General features: G+C 35.8%; 2 long non-coding RNA genes across 2 annotated transcripts; one reads left to right on the forward strand and one right to left on the reverse strand.

The window, feature by feature from the left end:
• Window positions 1–4029: 4029 nt before the first annotated feature.
• Window positions 4030–4513, reverse strand: LOC148772336 (uncharacterized). Its single transcript, XR_016030089.1, has 2 exons — window positions 4435–4513; window positions 4030–4314 (listed from the first exon to the last, which is right to left on the reverse strand). It is a non-coding gene; the product is annotated as an uncharacterized LOC148772336 (long non-coding RNA).
• A 4943-nt stretch (window positions 4514–9456) lies between these two features.
• On the forward strand, window positions 9457–16151 carry LOC105969662 (uncharacterized). Its single transcript, XR_016030090.1, has 3 exons — window positions 9457–9559; window positions 9729–9852; window positions 15819–16151. It is a non-coding gene; the product is annotated as an uncharacterized LOC105969662 (long non-coding RNA).
• Window positions 16152–26773: the final 10622 nt, after the last annotated feature.

The raw sequence follows: 26773 nt of genomic DNA on the forward strand, positions 1-26773 counted from the left end.
TGTTGCTTTTATAGGCTTTTCTTGATAAGGAAGTAGTGGAAACCTAATAGGAATCAATTTCCGCCACTTTCCCCCATCATGATTTCTTCGTCGATTTGTGCCATGTTGGAGTCCGAATTTTGGAATATTGTGTAAATAAGAATTGTAGCCCTTGAAATTAGCTTTCCAATGCCGTCAAAATCACCTAATTCGGAGTTCGTATGAGAGAGATATGCTCGAAATGGTGGACACTGTCAAAGCTGTGGCGGGATTCCTTCTTCCAATTTGATTTGTTTCCTTATTTGCAACTTTTTTTTCCTTTCTCTTTGATCTTTTTTCCTTCATTGACACCTAATTCTCATTTTTCACCTATAAAACACAAAATCAATCAATTAAAGCACAAATATAATTAAATCTAAACAAAAGATCCACGTAAAGTAAACGTATTGAGTGTAATATCTACACTCAACACTGCTCCCCTCTCTCTCGGCCACTCTCCACCGCGACCACCATCACCGCCGTCGCCGGATTCTTGCCAGAATCGGCCATCTCTTGGCCGATTCACATTGGTAGTTCTTTCCTTCTTTCTATTCCGTTTTTCTAACTATTACATGTCTAGTGCCACGTGTTTAGTAGATCGAAGTATACGAGGTGAAATGCGAGAGGAGGAAGATCGAAGATCGAAGAATCGAGGAGTTGCACACGAGCCGATGCCGCACGCATTCCCACGCGCCGCCCGAAGACAGCGTGTGAGCTACACGCGCCGCCGTAGCTCGTCTTGCCGCTGCTGCCTCGGATTGCACGAATTGGTTTTCGTGGCAATCTTGCTTTTCATAGTGCGCCTATCTCACGCTTCAAGAGGTAAATTTTCGAATCCATTGTCGTTAGATTCGATTACGTTTAAATTGAATATATATGTTCGTTCTAGTATGAAACTTGTATATTTTATGTGACTACATGAAATCGTTTATTTATTGCGAGCATGATTATTTGATTTAAACGCGAGCATGCTAATTGATTTAAATTCGGTTGAATAATTAAGCATGTATGTTGTTTTTAATTTCGCTGGAAGCGCAAAGGTACTCAATTAATTGTTTTCAATTATCGGGCATGTGTTTATGTGTTTTAAAGTTGTTTAAATCGCATAAAATTTTTATTTTTCGCTGCGTACACGTGTCCGATTCCCAACACAATCACGTTCAAATAGCGTGTATATTACGTGATTAAACATAGAAATCCGTACTTATAGAGATGAGCATATTACGTGATTAATATTTATTGTGACAGTGAAGCGAGCATTTTCAAGAAGAGTAATGATTCAAAATAAAATAAAAAGATGATTTTCTTTCACAGTAATTCGTTGATGTTATGTATATAGAGAAATAATTTAAATACTTAGTATGAGTATGTTAAATGGAATATATTGTTCACTTTTAAAGGAATAAATATATTATAATATAGTATTAAATGTCATTTTTCTTAATATTTTTAAATATAGTGAGATTTAATCACATACTTGAAAAAAATAAACACGAGTCACTCTAAATATTTTCAACCGAACATATTTTTAGTCAATAAGATTTAGTAGACGTAATCAAAAGAAAAATCTTAGTGTATATAGATGAAATCATGGTTCCGCTTCTATGAGTGATGAAAGCATAAATTCTCTTAGCCCAACAAGTTAAAACTTTATTGACATCTCCCTAGCTATAAATTCTATTGGCATATAATGCACATACATTGCCAACATTTCATGAACTCAAATATATCAGCTAGGAAACAAAAAGGAAAAAAACTAGCTATGAGAATGGGGATTATTAGATTATTGAAATTAAAGACCAACTCGAAAACATGCCTTATTTTTTCCTAAGAAGTCGAGCAATTGAAGACGCGGTCGATCTACAAGAAACCATCTAGTGTGACCGAGCTAGACAACAAGTCATACAAGCCTCAAATAGTTTCTTGGTCCTTATCCAATGGAGGAGCACAAGGAGAGAGTTATCCCTTGATTCATCAAGATATCACATCACATTACAAGTCTATTTAGAAGCCCTAGATGATGTGGCGCAAGATTTGAGAGACGCGTATATTGAGATGGATCCTTGGTGGTCAAACTACACGAACGCCTTTTTGAGGTTGACGTTCCTCGACGGGTGTTTCATTCTTGAAGCACTTCAGATGGGCACTTTTGGGCTCGCCAACGACTATGTTCCCAATCCCGTTTTCAGCAGCCACGACAACTCTATGTGATGACGGTTCTCAAGTGTGACATGCTATTGCTCGAGAATCAGATGACCTTTTCGGTTCTTGTCAAGATACTTGAGGTTGAGAAAATAATTTCCAAGGTCGCTGATTTGTTCTCTTCTTCTAGTTTAATTAATTTCCAATTTAAAAAAAAATGCTAATTCAATATAAACACATATACTTTAATATTTAAAGAAGTTCTCGATTTATTAATTTTAGCGAAAAATTCCTTTGTGTTTGTGTCATTCAAGCACAAGATGAATATTTGAATAGGCTCATAATACGGTTCTTTCACCCTCATCAAAGTATCGGGGGACATGGGAAATTGCTTGCACTTACTAGTTCTGTGTCGAAAGAGCCGCCTTCGTAGACCCTGCACATTCCATGTGAGCCTCATGTACATGATGATCAAGGGTATGAACAAGACTTTATTCCCTCAAGCTCGTAACTCAGTGACGTGGGATTTAAATTCAAGATCGTAGTAGAACCACGAGCCTCATGGAAATCTCGTTCAAGGGAAATACCCTTAGGCTTCCGATGCTTTTCGTGGATGTGGAAACCAAATTGGAACTTCTGAACTTGATAGCGTTCGAGCGGTTCGATACAAATGCTGGGAGTGAGGTCACCTCGTTTCTTTTTTTTGTTGGATATCATTGCTAAGGACTCGAAGGCGTTAGTCTGATGCGGTCGTCTGGCATCATTCGCAATGGACATGGAAGTGATAAGGATGTCACTGGACTATACAAGTTGCTTTCGACGGATACTGTGGCTGATACAAAGAGCGGTTTGGACGTTGTTTATACGAAGGTGGGGAGAAAGCTGAGAAGTAACTTCCGAAAGAGACTACACCAATGACTAACTAATCTTAGACATGCTCATATAAACTTTCCTTGAATGCCCTTGAGCACTAGTAGACATCATCCAAAAAAGACAATTTCACTCTTGATCATAATATTTTAAGACATAATATTAAAAAAAATAGTTTTTGATTGAATATTTATATTTTGAATTGAACAAATCCTATTCTACATCATATTTTATTTTATGAGTTCATTTTTATTAAAAAAATATATTTATTTAATTCACCAAAAAATTGAAAAGTGTGTAATATTTTGATCATTAATTTGTCCATATATTTTTACACGCTCTTTTTCTCTTATTAAAATAAAATGTTAACGAGAAACTAAAAGTCATTAAAAATAGGATAATTGTATAATTTTACCCCAACCAAAATTTTGTCCAAATCAAGTGAAAATCACGTGCAAATAGTGTGCATATTATGTGATTAAGCGTGCAAATTCGTACTTATTTTCTTAACACTTATTGTGAAAGTGAAGTGAACATTTTCAAAATTACGTTTCAAAATAAAAAGGAAGATGATATTCTTTCATTTAATTCGCTAATGTTTTATCATGATATTGTACGTAGTCTAACAAATCTTAATATAATATGCAATATATTATATATATATATATATATATATATATATATATATATATATATATATATATATATATATATATATATATATATATATATATATATATATATATATATATGTGTGTGTGTGTGTATGTGTGTGTGAATACATTAATTCCATTACATATATCCATATTGGCGCGTATTTGGGTGCAGAGTTTTAAAAATTCATAATAACATATCCATGAAATTAAACTTATCTGGATTGCTGCAATTGACAATATATTTCAAATATTTAGTTCCCATCTTAAGTTAATTATTAAATAATTGTGGTCAATTTTCAAGTTATTCTAATTTAATTTGGAGTCATCTGAAATCATCTGAAAATTGACACAAAAAAATGACAAGTTTTATTCAGATTCTATATGTGAGAATTAATCTCCGAACAATGTGAGGAAATATTCATGCATGGAAATTAACAATAGCAATGGCAATAATGGTTCGGTGGTTTGTGTTTGAATACTTTACAAAACCCTCCTTTTGAGCAATTTTTGTCTCTGCACAATTGATCGCACCTTTCGTCGTCCATTCCCGGATTACATCGTCCAATGTGGTTATCGTAGCAGCAGAATATCTTCTGGGCTTCACCAACAGCTGAAACACGATTTATATCTGAAAAAAACATAAATACAATAACCGCAAAATCGTTAACCGTGTATTTATTGTTGAATCGGAAGTACTTATCAACCAACGTAAAAAAATATGAAAAAAATTCAGAGAGAAAATATGAACCTGCTAACAAAACGAAAAGAACGACGAGGAACAATGGCAAAATCTTAACGCTAGCCATACTGCTGTGTAGTTAGGATACATTGTTTGTTATAAGGGGTGGTGTTTATATAGCAAAAAATTATGAACTAAGTTTGGTAACTATTTAATTAATTTGCACAATCGGATCCGATTTAGTTTTGAATTTCTTAAGTTTCCAATTTGCAAAAACATGTTCGGATCAGATTTTGTAGTATTCTATTACCTTCCTAATTTTCAAAATTTGTTGAATCACTAAGTGAATTTATTATGGTAACATATGGAAACTAGTAACTTTATCCATGCAATGCACGTATTTTTTTTATATTTCCAAAACATTATTATATGACAATACCTAAAAAAAAAAAAATATCTGAAAGGAAAGCATTTGTCTGCAGCATTTGTTTTGTCGTAAAATCGACATGAAGAATTCACTGTTAATCTCATGAATGACTAAATTATAAATAGACTTTATTAAAACTTGATCGTTTAAATAGACAAAAGCGAGACTTCTAGTCTATTATCCTAACAGATGGTTACTAATAAGGGATCATTGTAGGCTCCAATAGCCTCTAGAATGTCTTATGGTCCAAATTCGATGGCAGCCGGGTATGTGATTTGGTATACTTTTCCTCCATTTTTTATTTCCCCGATATGTCTTCTTTAGCCGCGGAGTCCTCCTAATATTATTTGAATATCCGATCGTCTTTTGAGAGGTGGGGGCGGGGGCACTCTCCATTAAGGTCCGAAGTGAGCACCTCGTTTTTTTTTTCCCTTGACAAAATCAGCGATTTTGTTACCTCGTATCAGGGCACATCTCTTATACGCCGCCCATAGAAGGCAACTTAATTTGCAAAATAGTCAAAACTAAAATCTTTGTTGACAATGAATGCATAATAACACTGTGTTATTGTTGACCTCAACATAATAGCATTATTTTACTACTTACCACAATATGATAGCGCAATTTTACATTGACCACAACATAATAACGCAATTTTACTATTGACAACAAGTCAACAACATAACAACCTTATTTTACAAGTGACCGCAACATAATTGTCGCAAAGAAAAAACAGTAAAAAAATATATTAATGTTACTGTATTGACCGGTCAATACAATAGCATTGCCGTGAAAAGAGAAACACATATAGAAAAAAAACATTAAACAATTTTTTTTTAAAAAAGTCAACACCGATCAATAACGGCGACTCGATCAACATTGGGGTCAACTGGTAAATTTTGGGTTAACAAAACATTAATGTGAAATATAGTTTTAAATTATAATTTGAGCTATTATAATGTTATTATGAGTAGTTTTGACATAAAAAATAGGATTGTCTTTGTTATTAGTAAATTGTTATTTTAAGAATTAAGTTATTGTGTCCTGGGTGTCACAAGGGTTTCTTTGCACAAGAGTTTTCACATTCGTGCGGCCTCGTTTCCACAATAAATCGTACCACTCAGCTTTTGCTCGATCTTCTTTTCTCAAAAGTACAAACAACAAAGCCTTTCAAGCCAAACATAAACGTTCAAAGATTATTCTGCGGAAATCAAACACACAGACATGTTTAAATACGGTAAATATTCATTTATTTTAGCAATTTTTATGTAATCAATATAAAAAAATCGATGGCACCCGCGCCAAGCTCCAAGCACCGTCGAGACTTCCCCATGCCACTTGCCAAACACTCCCAATCAGTGTTCCCACTTGAACCAAGCACACCGTTCCTTATTTTTTCGGACAATTACCACCCTCAATGCAAACCCAATACTCCACCATCCATTGGCCGATACATGCCAGCCTTATGTCATACATCACTTGGTGCCGTTATTGGCTACAGCCCGACCACACTCGAACCATAGCCGATGTCACCTACTAAGGGGCCTAACATTGGGCTATTATGAGATAATCTATTTGACTAAACCTCATGATGGCAAGAAAGTGGTTTTTTTTTCTTTCCTTTTTTTGTTTGTTTGTTATTGGGCCCCACAAAATAAAAATTTGAATAGGTTCCGTAGGATATCTGCCCCTCAAAACCGCACGAAAATCAAGCTAGATTTAATTGATTTAATTTGGCTTCGCCTTCTTTCTATTTATTATTAGACTTAGTTTTTTCCTAATTCGTTGAATTCAATTACGAAGATTTCCTCTTATCAGGACGTGTAAGAAACACATTTCACCCTAATTTCATCGGCGATCTCCATTCCCTCATATGAAAATCTTCTTACTTGTTTTTTTATATAATTTCTTTTGATTCTACGGCGTGATTATTTAGTTGTTTGATATTTACAGATTCTTTTAATCAAGTAAAAATGGATGGCGATGATCGGCGGCGTGCTGCCCAAGGACAGGCTCACATTCCAGGCCAGGTTATGGGCGGCGTTGCGGCGGCGGCTGCGGGAACAGAAGGCAGTGATTGGAGGAATCATCTATCAGCGAATTCTAGACAGAGGATTGTAAACAAGATGTAAATTCCTTGATTTCTCCCCTTACTTTTTTTTCAATTTTTTTTTTTTTTAATTTTACTTATTACAACACGTGCTAGTTTTGAGCATTTAATTTTTATTCTGTTAATGTTGAATTGTTTTCTATTAGTTATAAAATCGAAACCACGAACTTATTTCTGAAGCTGCCAAATAACGATATTATAGTTATACAGTTAAACCTCTATAAATTAATACAGTCGCGACTAGGGAAATTCTATTAATTAAGCGAAACATTAAATTATCGAGTTAATAATTTAGCACGCTCCCACCTAGTTGTGACCGGAAGGATTTATTATTTAATCGAGGTTATTAATTTATTTATCGATGTTCTACTGTAGTATATGAGTTTGAGAGAACTGTTATTCCGCAATTCGATTTTGCTTCTTTAGCCTGAAGAAATTAGGTACACTTAATTTTGTTAGTGTTACGAGTTTGTTGTGTACAAGAGATGCAAATGATATTCGTTTCGTTTATAGCCACTGCATTACCTCAGAATCTGTCTTTGAGTCGATGAAGATTGCTCAACAGATTTAAAAAAAACAAAATAAAAAAGATTCTGTAGCAATGGTAGTTATTTCGCGTAGAATAAAAATGTTGTCTCGTCGTCTCTACTATACACTGTCCTTGTCTTTTTTGTCATAAACTTGATATTTGATTACATCAATTTTAGTACTTGTTTTCGATAAATGATTATACTTTTACTTGTTAATAATAATATTCTAAATTAGAAGAATCGTTTGAAAGCATCCCTAAAGTATTTACTTGTCTTGATCGAAGAATGAACGAAGATTACGTACGTACTCTACTATCATCTTTCCCTGCTTCCGTAAGCAGGGCCGTTCCTGAGATTTTGGGGGCCCTAGACGAGATTTGAAGACGATTAAAAAATGGGGCCTTCTACAATATACAATAAAACTTTTTTTTTTTTTCAAAAAAGGTGATAAACTCGATGTTAACTCGATTTTGTAAGGTACATAGCCAGTGGCAAGAGTAGAAATTTGTGATATAGTAAGGTTCAAGTTTTAGGGGGTTCGGGGGCAGCGCCCCCGATTTTTTTTAAGGATAATTTGCATGAAGTAGCATTAAAACAAGTGAATATATATAAAAATAAGTAACTAATACATTATAAATTTAATAATTAGGGGCCCCTAATTAGAGGAATTATATAAACAAATAAGAATCGTGGATTTATATCTATTTATGAATTAAGGTTCTCAATAATTATATATATAATATATATGTTTTTCAATAAATGTTCATATATAAAGGGTATAAACAAATTTGGGGGCCCTAAATTTTTGAAAAAATCCGGGGGCCCTAGGCGACCGCCTACTTCACCTCCCCTCATAACCGGCCCTGTCCGTAAGATTACATGTTTTAACCATGGTAGTTAATCTCGCGATATACCGCGATATATATCGCGATACGGTATGGTTCCAATCAAAACGATACAACTCGGGTTATGTATCGCCTATTGATAAATACCGTTAAATATCGCGAGATATCGTATCGTATCGCTGTATCACAATACGATACGATATTTTCGATATTTAAAAAAATGAAAAAAACGAAGAAAAAAAACAAGAAATGCAGTCAACTGCTCCGAAAAAAGGTTTAGAACAGATTTCTTCAATATCCCAACCCTAATTCACACTTTTCTCTTCATTTTCTTCACCAATCCTCATAATATTACAACCCTAATTCAATTGCTATAGATTCTTGCGATTCAAGACCAATTCGAGGCGTTTTTTTGCTGGATTTTGCGATTGATGATGATGAATGCAATCGTTTAAAATTGGTAGATGAGGACGATTTAAAAGTGACACTGATATTCAAAATTATGGGATATCGAATATTTTAGAAATTAGGTATTCGGATTTGAACTTAGGGAGAATTTGGCTAAGCTTATTTACATCTGATAAGTTGTTTTAAGAGTTGATAAGTTGTTACGTCTTACTTTTAAAATTATTTTTTTCAAGTGTTTGGATAGTGATCTTACAAGCTATTTTACTCATTATAAGATCTTAAATAAATAGGTGGGGCAAAGATACTTTAACAAAAAATCTTATTTGCTCTCTAGTAGCATATAATATTTTGATTTTTTAAGATCTTTTGAAAAAAATTACCTAACACACTGGAATAGCTCTTAAACATAGCTCTTAAACATTTTATAAGTTCGTTTTAACATCTTATAAGCCTAGCCAAACACCCTTTTAGATGATGTTATTTGATGAACATATATGATTTTTGTGTATTTTATAATATGATGTTGTAACTTGAATTTATACCTATTTTGAAATAAGTAGTTATATTAATATTTATAATATGTTTATAATGTAGATATATATTTTTTACTATTTTAATAGTTGATTAAATATCTTACGATACGATACGATACGATAACGATACAATACGAGACGTGGAGCAAAACGATACGAGATATTTTTACGATCCGATAACCATGGTTTTAACAGGTGACTTTTAATTCAATGCTGCATATATTCTTTAACACTTAAGAATGGAGTATCTCAAGAGGTTTCTTCCTTTCTCTGGAGAAGACGAACTTAAACGACTAGCTGTTATGTTGGAGGCGAAGTCGTACACTGAAGCAACAAGTCAGGTATACTCGTGATCGTTTCTCCTTCACATATATATACATATATATATATATATATATATATATATATATATATATATATATATATATATATATATATATATATATATATATATATATATATATATATAAATTTGCCTTGAACTTTTCCTTCCACACCGTACTCTTGCAGTCGAATTACTTGAGGAAGATAAGTGCGAAAATCCTGACAATTGAAGTAAAATCCCGGGATTCTTCGGCATATTCTCGTCAGTGGTCTAATGCTGCAAGAAATAGCGAAAACCCCCAAGAACCTGGTAAAGAATATTTGGAGCTGATATTATACATTATATTAAAATTACAAAATGTTTCTACTTCCCTTTGTTTTTAGAGAAAAACAATATGTAATATGACTAAACCCTTTGCGAGAATAGTGTTTAATCGAATTTACGAGTAATAAGTAGTACGGCATTGACGTTCTAAAACACGTGATGAGATTGATTGATGAGATTGCGTGTTGGGTGCTAAATACCAACACGCAAGTGTACGTATCGCAAACAAGTAGTAAAGTAGACTCGTGAGAGTCGGATGTCGATCCCACAGGGAATACGCAAATTATTTAATCCTAAGTACCAAATCCTAACAATTGTGATTTTTATCCAGCCTACGCAGGGTTGTCAAATTAATTAACTAAATAAATTAAACTAATTAAGAAAACAATTAATCACGAGAAAATATCAATATAAAACGGATCTAGGATTTTATCTTCCCCCTATGCAAGAATTGCTCACCCAAAACCCCTCAATTATGAAATATATGATTCATGATTATTAACCCGAGACACTAATTCACTCATAACCCGCTGTCGCGTGTATTATGAGTCTATTATTCATAAACGGTTCACTATATGTCTATGCAAACAAATTATGAATAAAGCATTAACTAACAAGTCTCGTAAATGGCTACCTAAGGTGATATCTGTATGTCTACGACACCACATGCAATTGACACACTCATCCGGTGAAAACTACTCGAAGGCTCTTATACTTACCGTCTAATTATCAAAATAGCTCTGTCGAGTCAATCCCAATAATCACAGATAAAGCACATAAATTGATCAAGTTCATGCACTAACAATCATAACAAGTATAAGAAATAATCATAAAATCATAATTGCATAATCTCAAGAAAACGGGTTCACGATCCCCACATAGGGTTCCAATAAAATCCTAGATTAAAAACTTAGCTACGCATGTTCTCTACGAAAAACATAATAAAAACATAAAAAGAATAGATTAAGAAAAGATAGATAAAAGAAGAATTGTGATGAAGAGTTGTCAATTCTCCGTCTTCGATTCTTCGTTCTCTCGCTCCTCTCGCTCCAAGGTTGTGTCAAAAGTCCCCCTTGATTCGTGCTTGGTTTGGGCTTAAATAGATGTCCCAACTTGGTAGATGATTCTAGGTTTCCTTGTGTGTTTAAAAGTCCAAAATTGCCTCCAGCGTGACTTGGCACGGCCGCGCGAAAATCAGTGCAATTCTCGCACGGCCGCGCGAGAATCGCCGAACCTTCTGCCCAAATTCAGCATTTGGCACGGCCGTGCCAAAAATAGGATAATTTTGGCACGGCCGTGCGGGCCTGTTTTCAACCAATTTCAGCATATTTTTGATTATTTCACTTTTGGCCCATATTTTCTCCAAATTTGCAGTTTTGACCTCAAACTTCTCCAAATTCTTCAGTTTTGACCATCTTTCATCATCATGATTCATCGAAGCATTTATCTCAAGCAATTTTTTTTTTTAAAAGCAATAAATAAACTAAAACAACTAAAATAATAAAAAAAAATCCTAAGGCATGCAAACTAAAAAAATTAAAGGTCATAAACAAGTAATTATCCACCCCCAAACTTAAAATTTACATTGCCCTCAATGTAATTAACACGAAGTTTAAGGATAGAATACACCTGAATAAGTCGTTTTGGCCATGTCCGGGCTGCTCTTCCACCCTCGCCTTTATTATGCTTCAGTTGAGGTTCGCACGGCCGTATGAGATTTTAAACTGTTTTCCGCACGGCCGTGCGAAACTTGAATTCCGGGCAGTAGCCTCTCCGATTTTCCACACGGCCGTGCTGGATTCAAGCCTTTTTTGGTGCGGCCGTGTGAAGTGCAAAATTGCACTTTGACCCCTGAAAATAAAAAAAATTGCTTATTTAATTAGCTTGCATGCTTATAAAATAAACAAATAAAATAAAACAAGAAACATAAATAAAAAAAAACGAAAATCTCGGGTTGCCTCCCGAGAAGCGCTAAGTTTATAGTCTTCAGTCAGACTTTGTTCCTTCTCTTCAATTCCTTAGCTTTTGAACCCATCTCCTAACTTCCTTTTGGAGAAAGTCTTGAATAAATGGGTTGATCCGATTCTTCTTTCGACTGGTTCGCTTAGGAATGCCCTTTAATTTATTCTTCTTGATGTCATGAGGCGTGCCATCATCGTCTTTTATCACGGTGTTTTGAGTAGGTGTTGTAACCAACTCAACCTTTTTCTTTTGTTCTCCTACATGCACATTAGTATCCACAAAAAAATTTAAATCATGTAATTTAACAGGAAAAAGTTTAGAATCACTTACCTCATCAAGAAGATAACATCCATTAGCCGTAATAGGCTTTTCATCCACCCGGTACACCTTGAAGATCACTGTTTCTTCCCCCACACTCATTCTTAGCTCTCTCTTTCCTACATCAATAATTGACCTACCGGTTGCTAAGAAGGGGCGTCCTAAGATAAGGGGAATATTTTCATCTTCCTCTATGTCTAGTACTAGAAAATCGGCCGGGAGTATAAACTTATCTACCTTGACCAATACATCCTCCACTATACCTAAAGGGTGAGTAAAAGATCTATCGGCTAGCTGCAAGGTCACGGAAGTGGGCTTAATTTCTCCTAAATTCAATTTCTCATAAATTAATAAAGGCATTAAATTTACGCTCGCCCCTTGATCACACAACGCCCGCCCAAAATACCTAGTACCTATTGTGCATGGAATGGTACAACTGCCCGGATCTCTAAGCTTCGGTGGAATTTTATTTGCAAGGATAGCACTACTTTGCTCATTGAGGTCTATGATTGCTGCACACTCCGGAAGCCTCATCTTTTTCGATACAAGTTCCTTTATAAACTTAACCCAATTCGGCATATGCTTAAGTGCCTCAACAAAAGGAATATTAACATGCAACTTTTTAAGATAATCCAAAAATAACTGAAATTGCATATCAAGCTTAGAGTTTTGAAAACGTTGAGGGAAAGGTACCTTGGGAGTAGGTTCACTTACTGTGATCTTTGTGTTGCTTGGCCCGACCTCGGTTTTTTCCTTGGGCTCCTCTACAATAGGCGGTGGTGCAACGGACTTTTTAGGAACTTCCTCTAATTGCCTCCCATTTCGCAAACTCACTGCATTGCACTGCTCGATGTTGCTCTTTCGAGGATCTTCCGTATTCGACGGCAGTGCTCCCGACGGCCTCTCATTTAGTTGGGTTGCAAGTTGACCCATTTGTGTCTCAAGGTTCCGAATGGATGCTTGAGTCGACGTCATGAATTTTGCTAAGATATCAACGAGGTCAACTTCTTGGGGTGGAGCTTGAGGCGGACTTTGGAATCCGGGAGCTGGCCTTTGTCCTTGCTGATTTCCTCCCCATCCAAAGTTGGGGTGATCTTTCCATCCCGGATTATAAGTGTTGGAGTACGGGTTCCTCTGTTGTGGGTTGGTGTCATGCACATAATTCAGAGACTCCGTTTCTTCTACGCGCTGGTCGGGAACTTGGACTGCGTGGACTTGCTGAGTCTGCAAAGCCGCTACTTGCTTCGATAGCTTCTCCAATTGGGCCGTGATTGCAGTGACTCCGTCTAACTCCAAAATTCCCCCCGTCTTGACTGCTCCGCTATTCGACCGGTCCGATGCTCGCATGTATTTATTCCTAGCGATTCGTTCCAAGAGCTCGTATGCTTCGTCGTAGGTCAAACTCATGAACATACCTCCAGCTGCAGAGTCGAGCACTGTCCTCGAGTTGTCTTGCAGTCCATCGTAAAATATTTGCAGTTGGCGCCACTCTTGTAGTCCGTGATTCGGGCATCTCCGAATTAATTGTTTGAACCGCTCCCACGTCTCGAATAGCGCTTCACCGGCTTCTTGTATGAAATTTTGTATTTCTCTCCGGATTCTCTCAGTTTTTGTTGGGGAGTTGTAGGTGTTCATGAAGATTTGTGCTAATTGGGACCAAGACGAGATGGAGTGCGGTGCGCGAGTTTGTAACCATTCTCGGGCTGCTCCTTGTAAAGAGTGCTTGAACAGGCGGAGTTGCAGTGCTTCGGGCGATACTCCGTTCATCTTGTGCGAGTCGCACGTCTCGAGAAAATTGACCAAGTGGAGATGTGGATCTTCGTGAGCTAATCCGCTGAACAACCCATTGTTTTGGAGCATAGTAAGGAGTCCCGCTCGAATTTCGAAATTGTTGGCTTCAATGGGGGGCTGTTGGATGCTCGATTGAAACCCATTGAGTGTTGGAACGGTGTACTCATGCAATGCTCGTTGACGAGGTGGTGGATTAATTAGCTGGTGTTGCTCTTGCTCATTGACGATTTCCCCCGCCGCATTCGGTAGGCGCCCTTGGTCATCGCCCCTACGATTATTTTCTTCTTCCATTGTCGTATATAAAGTACCTAAAACAAATAAAATAATAAAATAAAATAAATAAAATGGCTGAAGTAAGAAAAATTGCTTAAATTTAATATTAGAATAAATAGACAATATAGCCGTATTCCCCGACAACGGCGCCAAAAACTTGTTGGGTGCTAAATACCAACACGCAAGTATACGTATCGCAAACAAGTAGTAAAGTAGACTCGTGAGAGTCGGATGTCGATCCCACAGGGAATACGCAAATTATTTAATCCTAAGTACCAAATCCTAACAATTGTGATTTTTATCCAGCCTACGCAGGGTTGTCAAATTAATTAACTAAATAAATTAAACTAATTAAGAAAGCAATTAATCACGAGAAAATATCAATATAAAACGGATCTAGGATTTTATCTTCCCCTTATGCAAGAATTGCTCACCCAAAACCCCTCAATTATGAAATATATGATTCATGATTATTAACCCGAGACACTAATTCACTCATAACCCGCTGTCGCGTGTATTATGAGTCTATTATTCATAAACGGTTCACTATATGTCTATGCAAACAAATTATGAATAAAGCATTAACTAACAAGTCTCGTAAATGGCTACCTAAGGTGATATCTGTATGTCTACGACACCACATGCAATTGACACACTCATCCGGTGAAAACTACTCGAAGGCTCTTATACTTACCGTCTAATTATCAAAATAGCTCTGTCGAGTCAATCCCAATAATCACAGATAAAGCACATAAATTGATCAAGTTCATGCACTAACAATCATAACAAGTATAAGAAATAATCATAAAATCATAATTGCATAATCTCAAGAAAACGGGTTCACGATCCCCACATAGGGTTCCAATAAAATCCTAGATTAAAAACTTAGCTACGCATGTTCTCTACGAAAAACATAATAAAAACATAAAAAGAATAGATTAAGAAAAGATAGATAAAAGAAGAATTGTGATGAAGAGTTGTCAATTCTCCGTCTTCGATTCTTCGTTCTCTCGCTCCTCTCGCTCCAAGGTTGTGTCAAAAGTCCCCCTTGATTCGTGCTTGGTTTGGGCTTAAATAGATGTCCCAACTTGGTAGATGATTCTAGGTTTCCTTGTGTGTTTAAAAGTCCAAAATTGCCTCCAGCGTGACTTGGCACGGCCGCGCGAAAATCAGTGCAATTCTCGCACGGCCGCGCGAGAATCGCCGAACCTTCTGCCCAAATTCAGCATTTGGCACGGCCGTGCCAAAAATAGGATAATTTTGGCACGGCCGTGCGGGCCTGTTTTCAACCAATTTCAGCATATTTTTGATTATTTCACTTTTGGCCCATATTTTCTCCAAATTTGCAGTTTTGACCTCAAACTTTTCAAATTCTTCAATTTATACCTAATATACAATAAATCAACTTTTTAACCACCAATTATCGTTAAATCACACCAAAAGCTCAAATAAAAAGGTACGATAAAGTATAAAAATATATACTTAACAATATCCACCTCGCATATATATATATATATATATATATATATATATATATATGAATGAAATTTGTTTTCAATTGCTCTTTTTTATTGTCACATGCATTTACTGCATGCATTGTTTCGCAGCATCTCAAAGCGTGCAAAGCCAAATGAAAAATCGCGTTCAGCAGCTTCCGACCGCAGTGGTTGCGGATGAATCTCAAGTTCGACAACAACTTTTATCCCACATGTATTTCGTATTTCGTAATCTATTTTTTTTTTTAATTGACACCTTGGATTTTTATTTTTGTTGTTGTTAGATGCAGACTCGTCGTGGATTTGACGCGGATATAGCGCAGTTGCTACAAGATCTACTCCTGAAGGACTCCAAGGAGCGTAACGTGTTTTCGTGTGGATGTTAAACTAACAAAGATCGTCCGAATTTATTTGTTTCTCTTCAATTTTTGTAGAAGTCTGTTTTTTGCAGTACTGTGGCCTATTTGGTACCTTTGGAGATCTTTAATCGCTCATATACCTTTCACCGTAATTGTGCTATCACTGACAGTAAATTAACGTAATTATACTGTCAATGACAGTTAATTAACGTAATTGTACTGCCGTTGACAGTACATTTATATAATTGTTCTGCCGTTGACGGTAAATTAACGTAATATTATTATTTTTTGTTATTTTGTTTGATTTGTTGACAAGTTAACATAATTATTTTACTGTCGTTGACAGTAAAATAACTGTAAACACAATAATATTACTGTCAGCAACATCAATATTATTATTTTTTTTGTGTTTTTTGTGTTGTTTGAATTATTCACAGAGTAACATAATAATATTACTGTCTATTATTGTAATATTACTGTAAACACAATAATATTCATGTGGTTGACGGTAATATTACTGTTGTTATAGTAATATTGTTGTCAACCACATCAATATTATTATTTTGTCTGGATTTTTTTGTTTGTTTGAGTTATTCACGGAGTAACGTAATAATATTACTGTATATTATTGTAATATTATTGTTGTTATAATAACATTACTGTCACTCACAGTAATATTAATTCTTTTGGCTTTTTATTATGTTTACATTTGTTGAACAATCAACATAGTTATATTACTCTATTACACAATAATAATGAGTTTTGTTGTGTTAATATTATTGTGCTAGAGATTAATATAGCAATATTAATGTGTTAAACTGTAGTATAGTTAATTTTACTGTGTTTGACAGTAATATAGTTCATATTAATGTCAATCACAGCAATATTGTTGTTTACACGAAAAAAAATGTTACAGAAGAAAAAAAGGAAAAACAAAAAAGAAAAAGTCAACGTCGGAGACCAATGTTGACAGCTGGTCAACGCAGGAAACCGGTGGTTGAAAAATCAGGAGAAAAAAGAGAAGAAAAAGTCAACGCCGGAGACCGACGTTTACCGCCGGTCAACGCCGGAAACCGGCGAAAAAACCTGGAAAAAAAAAACGGCGGTGACGGACGAATTTGTCCATAAAAATGTGTTTTGGGTCAAAATTGAATAACTTGTGAAATTTGGGGTCAAATTGAGGTTAAATTAAATTAAGGATGAAATTGAAGCATATTAATGTATGAGGGGCTATTTTAGTCTTTTACAAAAATCAGGACTATGTGTGGACTTTTTTGTAAAAGAGTTTATTGTCTGAATTTCTTTATGAATAAGTACCCAATGATGGGCTTATTTGTAAAGACTCTTATATTTTATATGAAAATTATAAATACCGAAGGATCAAGTAAATTAAAGACATAGAAAAGATTAATTGGTATCAGAAACTCTCTTATCAAAAAATATTTGTTTCAATTTATTGTTCTTATATGTGGTGACATTTATTGCATTTATTGAACTCTTTTTTATGAAAAAAATTATGAAAATTAAATTGAATATGGGCCCAAAGTTAGGGTTTAAATCCAGTATTGGTGTGTCTTCTCGGATCGTACACCGGCTGTTTATATAAACAGGTGACCGAGCCACCCTTTACACAAGAGCTGCTTCGAAATGCAACTATTTCCTCCACCAGAGCTGCTTCGAAATGCGCAAGAAATTAAGCCACCCTTTACACAAGAAGCACGATTTAACCCTCATGATCAAGCCTGCGTACCGCTTAGTTTGCGATGCCTGCGGCGAAACGGGGAAAGGATTCTCCTACCATTGCAAACGTTGCAACTTTGATTTGCATATCTTTATGTGCCATGTTGCCTTTATCCATCACGCACGAATCGCACACGATGCACAAGCTCAATCTAACATCTGAATCATCCCCGTATCCAGACAATACATTTTCATGTGGTATATGCTTGAGCGTTGGTTCGCGACAATGACTTTACAGGTGCAAATCTTGTGGATTTGATGCCCATCTGAAATGTGCTGCCGGAGATAAGTTCCCGTCTGTCCGCTCAGCCTCGCAGTCTAAAGAGCCTCTCTTGGTAGCTTACTTGGAGGATGACTTCTCAACACCGCCATGAACATTAAAAATTTACCGGATAGTGTTAATTTTATGGTTTCTTTCCACTTTCCTTGGTGCAATTTGCTTTTCTTGATTTGTTTTGTTGGAGTTTGAAGACAATAAAAGATTGTGCAAAAGAGAAGCTTCTTGATTCACATGAAATGTTCCTATTTTGTGGTGTAACTCTCCTTGTTGATTACTTATTATTGTACCCTAGAAACATGGGCAAAGATGTATTTCTTATTTCTTAAAAAAAAAAACCTTATCAACAATAATTCAATTAGTAACTTGTAAATTTTGATACTTTGGTATTTGTATGTGTTGGTGGCAACTTATTCATATTTAGGTCCATCAGTAAAATCTTTTACGAAAAAGTTCAGACAAAGTTCAGAGGTGTATAAAATACTAAAATACACTTTATATTTTAATATACTCCAATTATCTCATTTATTTAACTCCACTTTAACCAATTATTCAATTTCGACCCATAACCCATTTTTGAATGTTGTCGTCGTTGACCGCCGGTCTCCGACATTGACATTTTTCTTTTTGAAAACATTTCTTTCGTCACGCTGTTGACCGGCGGTGTTGATTTTTTTTTTCGCAGCCATTGTTTGGCGGTCAATGGCAGCGTTAACTTTTTTTTTTCTTTTTTGATATTTTTTTACGAATCATTTTTTTGCCTTTGTAAAAACACTAATACTATAGTGTTTTGACGGTAATATTAATTATATTACTATTTAGCCCATTAATCTGCTATATTACTATCTAACACAACAAAATTCACTATGGTACATAATAAATTATTGTGTCATACTATACAACCTATTTTTACATAATAATTACGCGTGTCGTAAAATCGGATTATTGAAAACTGATCACTAAAGACAATGCATATTTGTGAAATTACGAATGATTTACTAAACCCAATTATAGACTATAAGAAAGATACTCAAAGAATGCCAAATCATTATAAGAAAAAAGGAAGTAAATTGGACAACTTCAAAAAGTAATCTCTAAATAATATTTAAATAGTAAAAACCCATGTAATAAATAAACTACCAAAAACCTCATGTGAAATTTAGTCAAAGACAGAACCTCCTATGATTGACTTTCGTGTGGTCCACTCGCGGGATGCGCGACTGGTAGTTTGTTTTTAGATGTGAAATGACAAAATTGACCCTAAATATACATATATATATATATATATATATATATATATATATATTCTTTTTAATTTGATTGTTTAGAAATTAAAATATTATTAAAAAAATAGTAAACAATTAAATTGAAAAATTATTAAAATTTTGGTAATCAAATTAAGTATATGTTTTTCTAAATACAAAATAAAAAAAATACATAACAATGGAATTTAAGTTTTCTTTTGATGTAGGGATAATTTAAAATATATACAAATAGAACAATAAATTATCTAAGTAAGATATAAATAAAATAAATTAACTAAAATGTTTAAAAAAGTATAAGAATTTATTAATTGTAAAGCATCAGGGGTATTTGTGTCTTTTAATATCAAGTCAACACTCAAATGAATAATGAGCTCAGTGTGATATATAAATAATTTCAGAGGGGGATTTTTGCTAATTTATTTATCACATGGGCCGTTTGCTAGTACTTTTTGTAGTTTACTCAATTAAATTGATTTAAGGGAATATTAGCAATAACCCCCTCATCTAGTAAATGTAGGTAAGGAAAATCTTCCTCCAAAAAATAATTAGAGAAAACCCCTTTTATTATTAGCCTGGATAATTAATAAAGGTAATATCTCAATTATACCCTTACTCCTAACCCTAAATTTTAACATGTCATCTTACGCCGCTTCTCTTCTCTCTGCTCTATTCTCTCTTCTCTCTTCTCTCGTCTCGTTCTTTCTTCTCTCTCTTTCTCTTTTTTTTTTCTTTTTTTTCTTTTGCTCTATTCTCTCTTCTCTCTCTCTCTCTCTCTCTCTCTCTCTCTCTCTCTCTCTCTCTCTCTCTCTCTCTCTCTCTCTCTCTCTCTCTCTCTCTCTCTCTCTCTCTCTCTCTCTCTCTCTCTCTCTCTTCTTTTTCTTCTCGATCTTCTTATTCTCTTCTCGATCAGAATTCGACCGGCATCGTTAAATAATGCTCTGACGAATTGGCCAACATATTGGGTGAAGAACCGCTGCAGCCATCAGAATTGGACACAGCCCTTTTCTCGTTCTAGATTGAACGAGAATGAGCCTTCCCATTTGAAATATTTGTGGCGGGTTTCCCATGGTCGAACAACCATCCATCACTCTGACCAATTTCAGCCTCAGTTGCTTTTGTCTGGTTCGAAAACCAGCTAGTGTTACCTGCTGCCTTGACCTTGCCTTCCATTGCATTAAAGCAATTATAGATCAACTATGATTTTTGTCTATTTTATTGGTAAATAATAATCTTTTGCGACGGCGTGGGATACAGATGTGTGGTGTGGAGACGTTGTGGTGACGATGGGGAGACATATCTAGGGTTTTTTGGTGGATAGGGTGGATGACGGCGCGTGTAGAGAAATTCGTGCAAGGTGGAACCTTAATCGACTATGTACATATTCAATAGTCGATTAAGCTAATCGACTATGCACTGGTAGTCGATTGAGGTCGCTAATCACGTGTTAGCTACGGATTTACATTGTTTAGCGATGGATGGTGCCTTAGCTAATAGGCGATTTTCTAGTATTGAGGTTGATCGGCTCCAATTTTTTTTTCTTTTTTGATTTTTTTGTTTATTGATTCCAATTGTATAAATCAATTATAATATTTGTATATTTTTTGTATTTTGTAAAATATAGTTTATTTTGCATTTTTTTTGCAATTGTGATTTATTATGTTTAGTAGTAGATTCTTAATCGACTATGCTTCATCATAATTGATTAATATACCTGATATAGAAAAAATAAATAAAAAACAATTAAAAAATTAAAGAATTTCCTTAATCGACTATGAAGCATAGTCGATTAAGGCTAGTCGACTATGCTCCATAGTCGATTAAGGAAACTGATACAGAAAAAAAAAAAAAAAAACCCGGTAAAAAATGGAAAAAAGGAAAAAAAAAAGAAAAAAAAAAAAAAAAAAAAAAAAACAACGTTGAGCGCGTGACACAGTGATGATGTGGCGGGTGGGAGCAAAGCTGGAATATATAATGGCTGAAAATGGATATGGACTTTTCTCAAATGGAGAGAAATAATTTGGGCCTCTCTCCATTAAAAGAAATAATGAGGGGATTTTCTCAAAAAAACTCCTTGATTTAATATTTTCAAATATTTCGTACAATTTGAATGAGAATTAAGTGGATTCGACATAGGAAATATTCCATAATTACATATAGTTCAGAATGGACGTAGAAGAAGTAGATTCGAATTAGGAAGTAAAAATAGTAGAATCCAACTCCAAACAACATTAATTAATTCCTTCCTTCCTTCCTTGTATATATATGAAATAGAGATGTCCAATTCTAATAAGGAAATCCAAATACTTCCTTATATATATAATTACAAAAAAACCATTGCCCTACTTGCTTATATATACCCATAAGCACCCCTCCATTAATCTTATTAAGAGAAAACTGATAAGTGTTCATTTTGCATGATTTTCACTTATCAATTCTTCGAGTTTTGGTCTTCGTTTGTCCGAGTTTTCGGCTATATTTGTATATATTATGTTGTTTTTGTTTTATTTATATTTTAGGTAAAGATAAGCTATTTTTGCCGATTCGAGACGATTTTGGAAGCGAAGCCGAGAATCAAACCAAACACGTGCAAAAGTGCATTCTCGCGGATTGTTGCAGTGTTTGGTATTTCAAGCATAACTTTTGCATACGACCTCAGATTGGGCTGATTCAAGTGGATTTAGAAAGCTAACTTCAAGGGCTACAACTTTTGTGAAATGCACAATTGTCGAATTCGGGCTGAAAAAGGGTCAAAACAGTGTTTGAAGTTGATGCAGAGGCCAGATCGCGATCCAGCATCACCGGATCGCGATCTGGTGGCAAATTCCAGTAGCAGCGAAAAGTTGGGGCAGATCGCGATCCGCACTTCCTGGATCGCGATCTGGGAAGGCGGTGGGCAGTTTTCGAGGTTGCCAGATCGCGATCCAAGAAGCCCAGATCGCGATCTGGGCACAGAAATCGAGACTAGATATTTTTCTTTGATTTTTCACTATAAATAGAAGGTCACTTTTTCATTTTTCAATCTCTCGACCATCTCTCGACTTCTTCTTCGGTTTTCTCTTCGGTTCTCGCCAGTTCTTCGCGGGAAGCTTCGACGAGGGTTTCGACTCGGGTTTTTCATAAGTTTTTTTTTACGTTTAGTTTATGATTTATCGTGTTCTTCATTTTGATGCTATGTTTGTAATGAACTGAGCATTTTCTTTTAGGGAAATGAAACCTTGTATATATTGATTTTGATTTCCAGATCTGTGATCTATTTGTCGTTCTTTGATTCTGTTTATGTTTTCCTGTATTAAATGCTTTCGATTGTTTGGCCAACAGTTGAATTGATTCTAAATGGGGATGAACTCGAGAGAGGATTTCTCGTTTGATTTTAGGAAAACATAGCTCGGGTTGTGGAAACAGAGACGTGATGCACCTCGGGTAGCCCTTAAGGACTTGACCTAAATGCTCTCTTAATATCAGGTTCTGAACGGAGACGTCGGACCTGTGGGTAGACTCTAACTACACTAGAGACGGGGGTTAGGGTATTTTAGTGTCTGGGTTAGCGAACATAGAATTGACAATAAATTCGGATTTGTAGATCTTTATCGATAGTACACTGGTGGATTTTACCCTAGAAGCCATCACACGTCGGAATTCCTCGTTTATCCTGGCGGACCGTTGTTTGTATTATTTTTGTTTCCTTTTGGCTTCATGTCATCTCCCATCTTTTTCTCCCGTCTAGATAAAGTTTAGGATAGTATAATTACGGTACTTGGTAGATTTAGGAACTTAATTCCCTGTGGATCGATATCTGGAATTCACTATTCTACAAAACGCGATACTGTACACTTGCGGTTTTTCATACGTAGGTTTTACGCGTATCAAGTTTTTGGCGCCGTTGCCGGGGAATTAGTTAATCTTGAATTTACTAATATCGTTACCAACTATCCTTACCTTACTTTAGACTTTTTTCTTTTGTTCTTTTGATTTTTTTTCATTGTTTTTAACAGATTTGTATACATTGATGGCCTCAATTTTTGACCTCTCACTTTGCAAGATTCAATCCAAAGCAGATTACATTCAAAAAGAGTTGGAGGATATTGAAAGACATCGAAGGTTCAACCCAGAAAATGGAATTGCACAGACAAATGAGCACTTGTGCTATTTACAAGACGAACTCCACTTTCTGGCGAATATTTTTGAAAATTTTCAAAGATGTCACAGTCATAAACCACATCCAACCATCCTATATGAAGACAACGAGGTATTTACAGATTTTCGTATGAACGATGAGGTTGAGCACCTTGAGGGAATTATTCATCCCAGTTCTGTAGATACTTTTGCGTGTGATGAGAGTGGGATGAAGATGATGGTAGAGGAACTTGACGAACAAAATCCTATCCACATTGCTACTCCGGATTTGAGTGTGAGCGAGGAGACGAGTTTCAAATTCGAGGTAGAGCTTACTCCAAAGCTCGAATATCTTGTGTACGAGTTTGAGAGATCGGTAGGCAAGCAACCCATCCTAGTCTCCTACCGACTGATTTCCACAGCAAACGAAAAGTACCATGGGTTGGGATGGTCATTACAAGATTGCAATCTAATCCATGATATGATTGCAAAGTATGTATCAAGATTGACGGATGGATGCGCAATCTACAAGGCTTTGGATTGGACATAATCCGTCCAAATTGTGTCGAGCCGTCGACAGTAAAACAGGCGCTGAATGGGAGGCAACCCATTATTTATTTTTCGTCATTTATTTTCTTTGTTTTTGTCTTTTTTGCATTTTTTTGGTTTAAAGGTTAATTTCACCCTTTTTTCTTGATTTTTGCCGGTATCTCGTCCCCAAGGAAAGAAGAGTAAGAAGTCGGGAAGTCTAGACAATTCCGGCAATTCGCCCTCGGTGCCAAAATTCACGGCACCCCGTGCAACCAAAGAACATTTTCGCAACCGTAGAACACTGATCAATCTGCGGCACAACTGTTCAGGGCGTATTTCTTTCTCATTTCTTTTATTTTTTCGCATTGAGGGCAATGCATGATTTAAGTTTGGGGGTGAGTTTAGCTTATTTTGATTTGGTCTTTTGCATGCATATCATATAATTTAGTTTCATTTATGTATTTCGATTTCCGTAATTGTGTTATGTTTGTCACATGCATTTCATTTAGGATCGAGTGTAAGTTGCATTTCCGGATTCTATTGAACCAAAGCAATTAATGAATTAGTAGATGGGCTAGTTGATTTTAAAATTGAAATTATGGATAACCGGCTAATTATAGATGTACCTTCCGACTGCGTTTTTGCAACTTGTGTGGATAGCCTTTCGAATCCTTTCCGATTAAGCTTGAGCGCACTTTTCTGAGGGGTATAATAGTCTGAGGTTTGGGGGGCGAGTTAGAATTGAATTATGTTTTCACGATTTCCAGTTGTTGGCTAAAAGTTCTATCAATGGTCTTTACGTTTTTATTTTATGTTCGATGTCAAAAAAATAAAAAAAAATAAAAAAAAAATAAAAAAAAAAAAAATAAAAAAAAAAGATAAAAATAATAATTTGTGGTATATATTGTTGTGATTCACGCTCTGATTTCCCCGCCTTTCTGACTCGAGCTTAACCCGTTGGGTGCACCTCGCCGCCTAAGTCTCTCGAGCTGTCGAGCTTGGGGGTTTCTTGGACTAAAGTTCGATACATGGGTCAGGGAGATAACACAGTGGTGTCGAGCCTTGCACGAGTCACGATTATGCCCGTTTAAAAAAAAAAAAAATTGTGATGAAAGTCACCAAAAATATTGTTGTTGTTATTTCTTTTATCGAATAAATAGACCTACTTATGCCCAACTCGAGTTTTTGAATTTCAGAATCAAAACTTACTTTTCACCCACATTTCTACTCAAAACCCTCGATGATTGTGTTTATTGTTTAATTACGGATTCTTGAGTCTATCTTTCATTTTGGTGTAGAAACAACTAATTGCGTCGGTAGGAAAGTCGAATACCTTAAGGCGTATGCCATTCTAAGATTTTAAGTTATCTAGTTCGTTTTATCTTTGGAATTAATTGCAATGCTTTGACCAGTCCGGCAACTTTGTGGGTGTGTTGCCTGAAAACCCTCACGAGACACAACTCGTCCTTTGGGGGTACCCAGGGGTTCAAAGGCTTGTTGCATACGCTAAATGCAATCGTGATTCCCTACGTTAGTGGCTTGTTTTTGTTCTTTTTTGTTGTAGTTTCGTTTTGATTTACTCGGGACGAGTAAAGATCTAAGTTTGAGGGTGTGATAAGTGTTCATTTTGCATGATTTTCACTTATCAATTCTTCGAGTTTTGGTCTTCGTTTGTCCGAGTTTTCGGCTTTATTTGTATATATTATGTTGTTTTTGTTTTATTTATATTTTAGGTAAAGATAAGCTATTTTTGCCGATTCGAGACGATTTTGGAAGCGAAGCCGAGAATCAAACCAAACACGTGCAAAAGTGCATTCTCGCGGATTGTTGCAGTGTTTGGTATTTCAAGCATAACTTTTGCATACGACCTCAGATTGGGCTGATTCAAGTGGATTTAGAAAGCTAACTTCAAGGGCTACAACTTTTGTGAAATGCACAATGGTCGAATTCGGGCTGAAAAAGGGTCAAAACAGTGTTTGAAGTTGATGCAGAGGCCAGATCGCGATCCAGCATCACCGGATCGCGATCTGGTGGCAAATTCCAGTAGCAGCGAAAAGTTGGGGCAGATCGCGATCCGCACTTCCTGGATCGCGATCTGGGAAGGCGGTGGGCAGTTTTCGAGGTTGCCAGATCGCGATCCAAGAAGCCCAGATCGCGATCTGGGCACAAAAATCGAGACTAGATATTTTTCTTTGATTTTTCACTATAAATAGAAGGTCTCTTTTTCATTTTTCAATCTCTCGACCATCTCTCGACTTCTTCTTCGGTTTTCTCTTCGGTTCTCGCCAGTTCTTCGCGGGAAGCTTCGACGAGGGTTTCGACTCGGGTTTTTCATAAGCTTTTCTTTACGTTTAGTTTATGATTTCTCGTGTTCTTCATTTTGATGCTATGTTTGTAATGAACTGAGCATTTTCTTTGATTCTGTTTATGTTTTCCTGTATTAAATGCTTTCGATTGTTTGGCCAACAGTTGAATTGATTCTAAATGGGGATGAACTCGAGAGAGGATTTCTCGTTTGATTTTAGGAAAACATAGCTCGGGTTGTGGAAACGGAGACGTGATGCACCTCGGGTAGCCCTTAAGGACTTGACCTAAATGCTCTCTTAATATCAGGTTCTGAACGGAGACGTCGGACCTGTGGGTAGACTCTAACTACACTGGAGACGGGGGTTAGGGTATTTTAGTGTCTGGGTTAGCGAACATAGAATTGACAATAGATTCGGATTTGTAGATCTTTATCGATAGTACACTGGTGGATTTTACCCTAGAAGCCATCACACG

This window comes from Erythranthe guttata, chromosome 2, assembly GCF_056151865.1.
Source record: "Erythranthe guttata isolate IM_541 chromosome 2, IM_541, whole genome shotgun sequence".
NCBI lineage: Eukaryota > Viridiplantae > Streptophyta > Magnoliopsida > Lamiales > Phrymaceae > Erythranthe > Erythranthe guttata.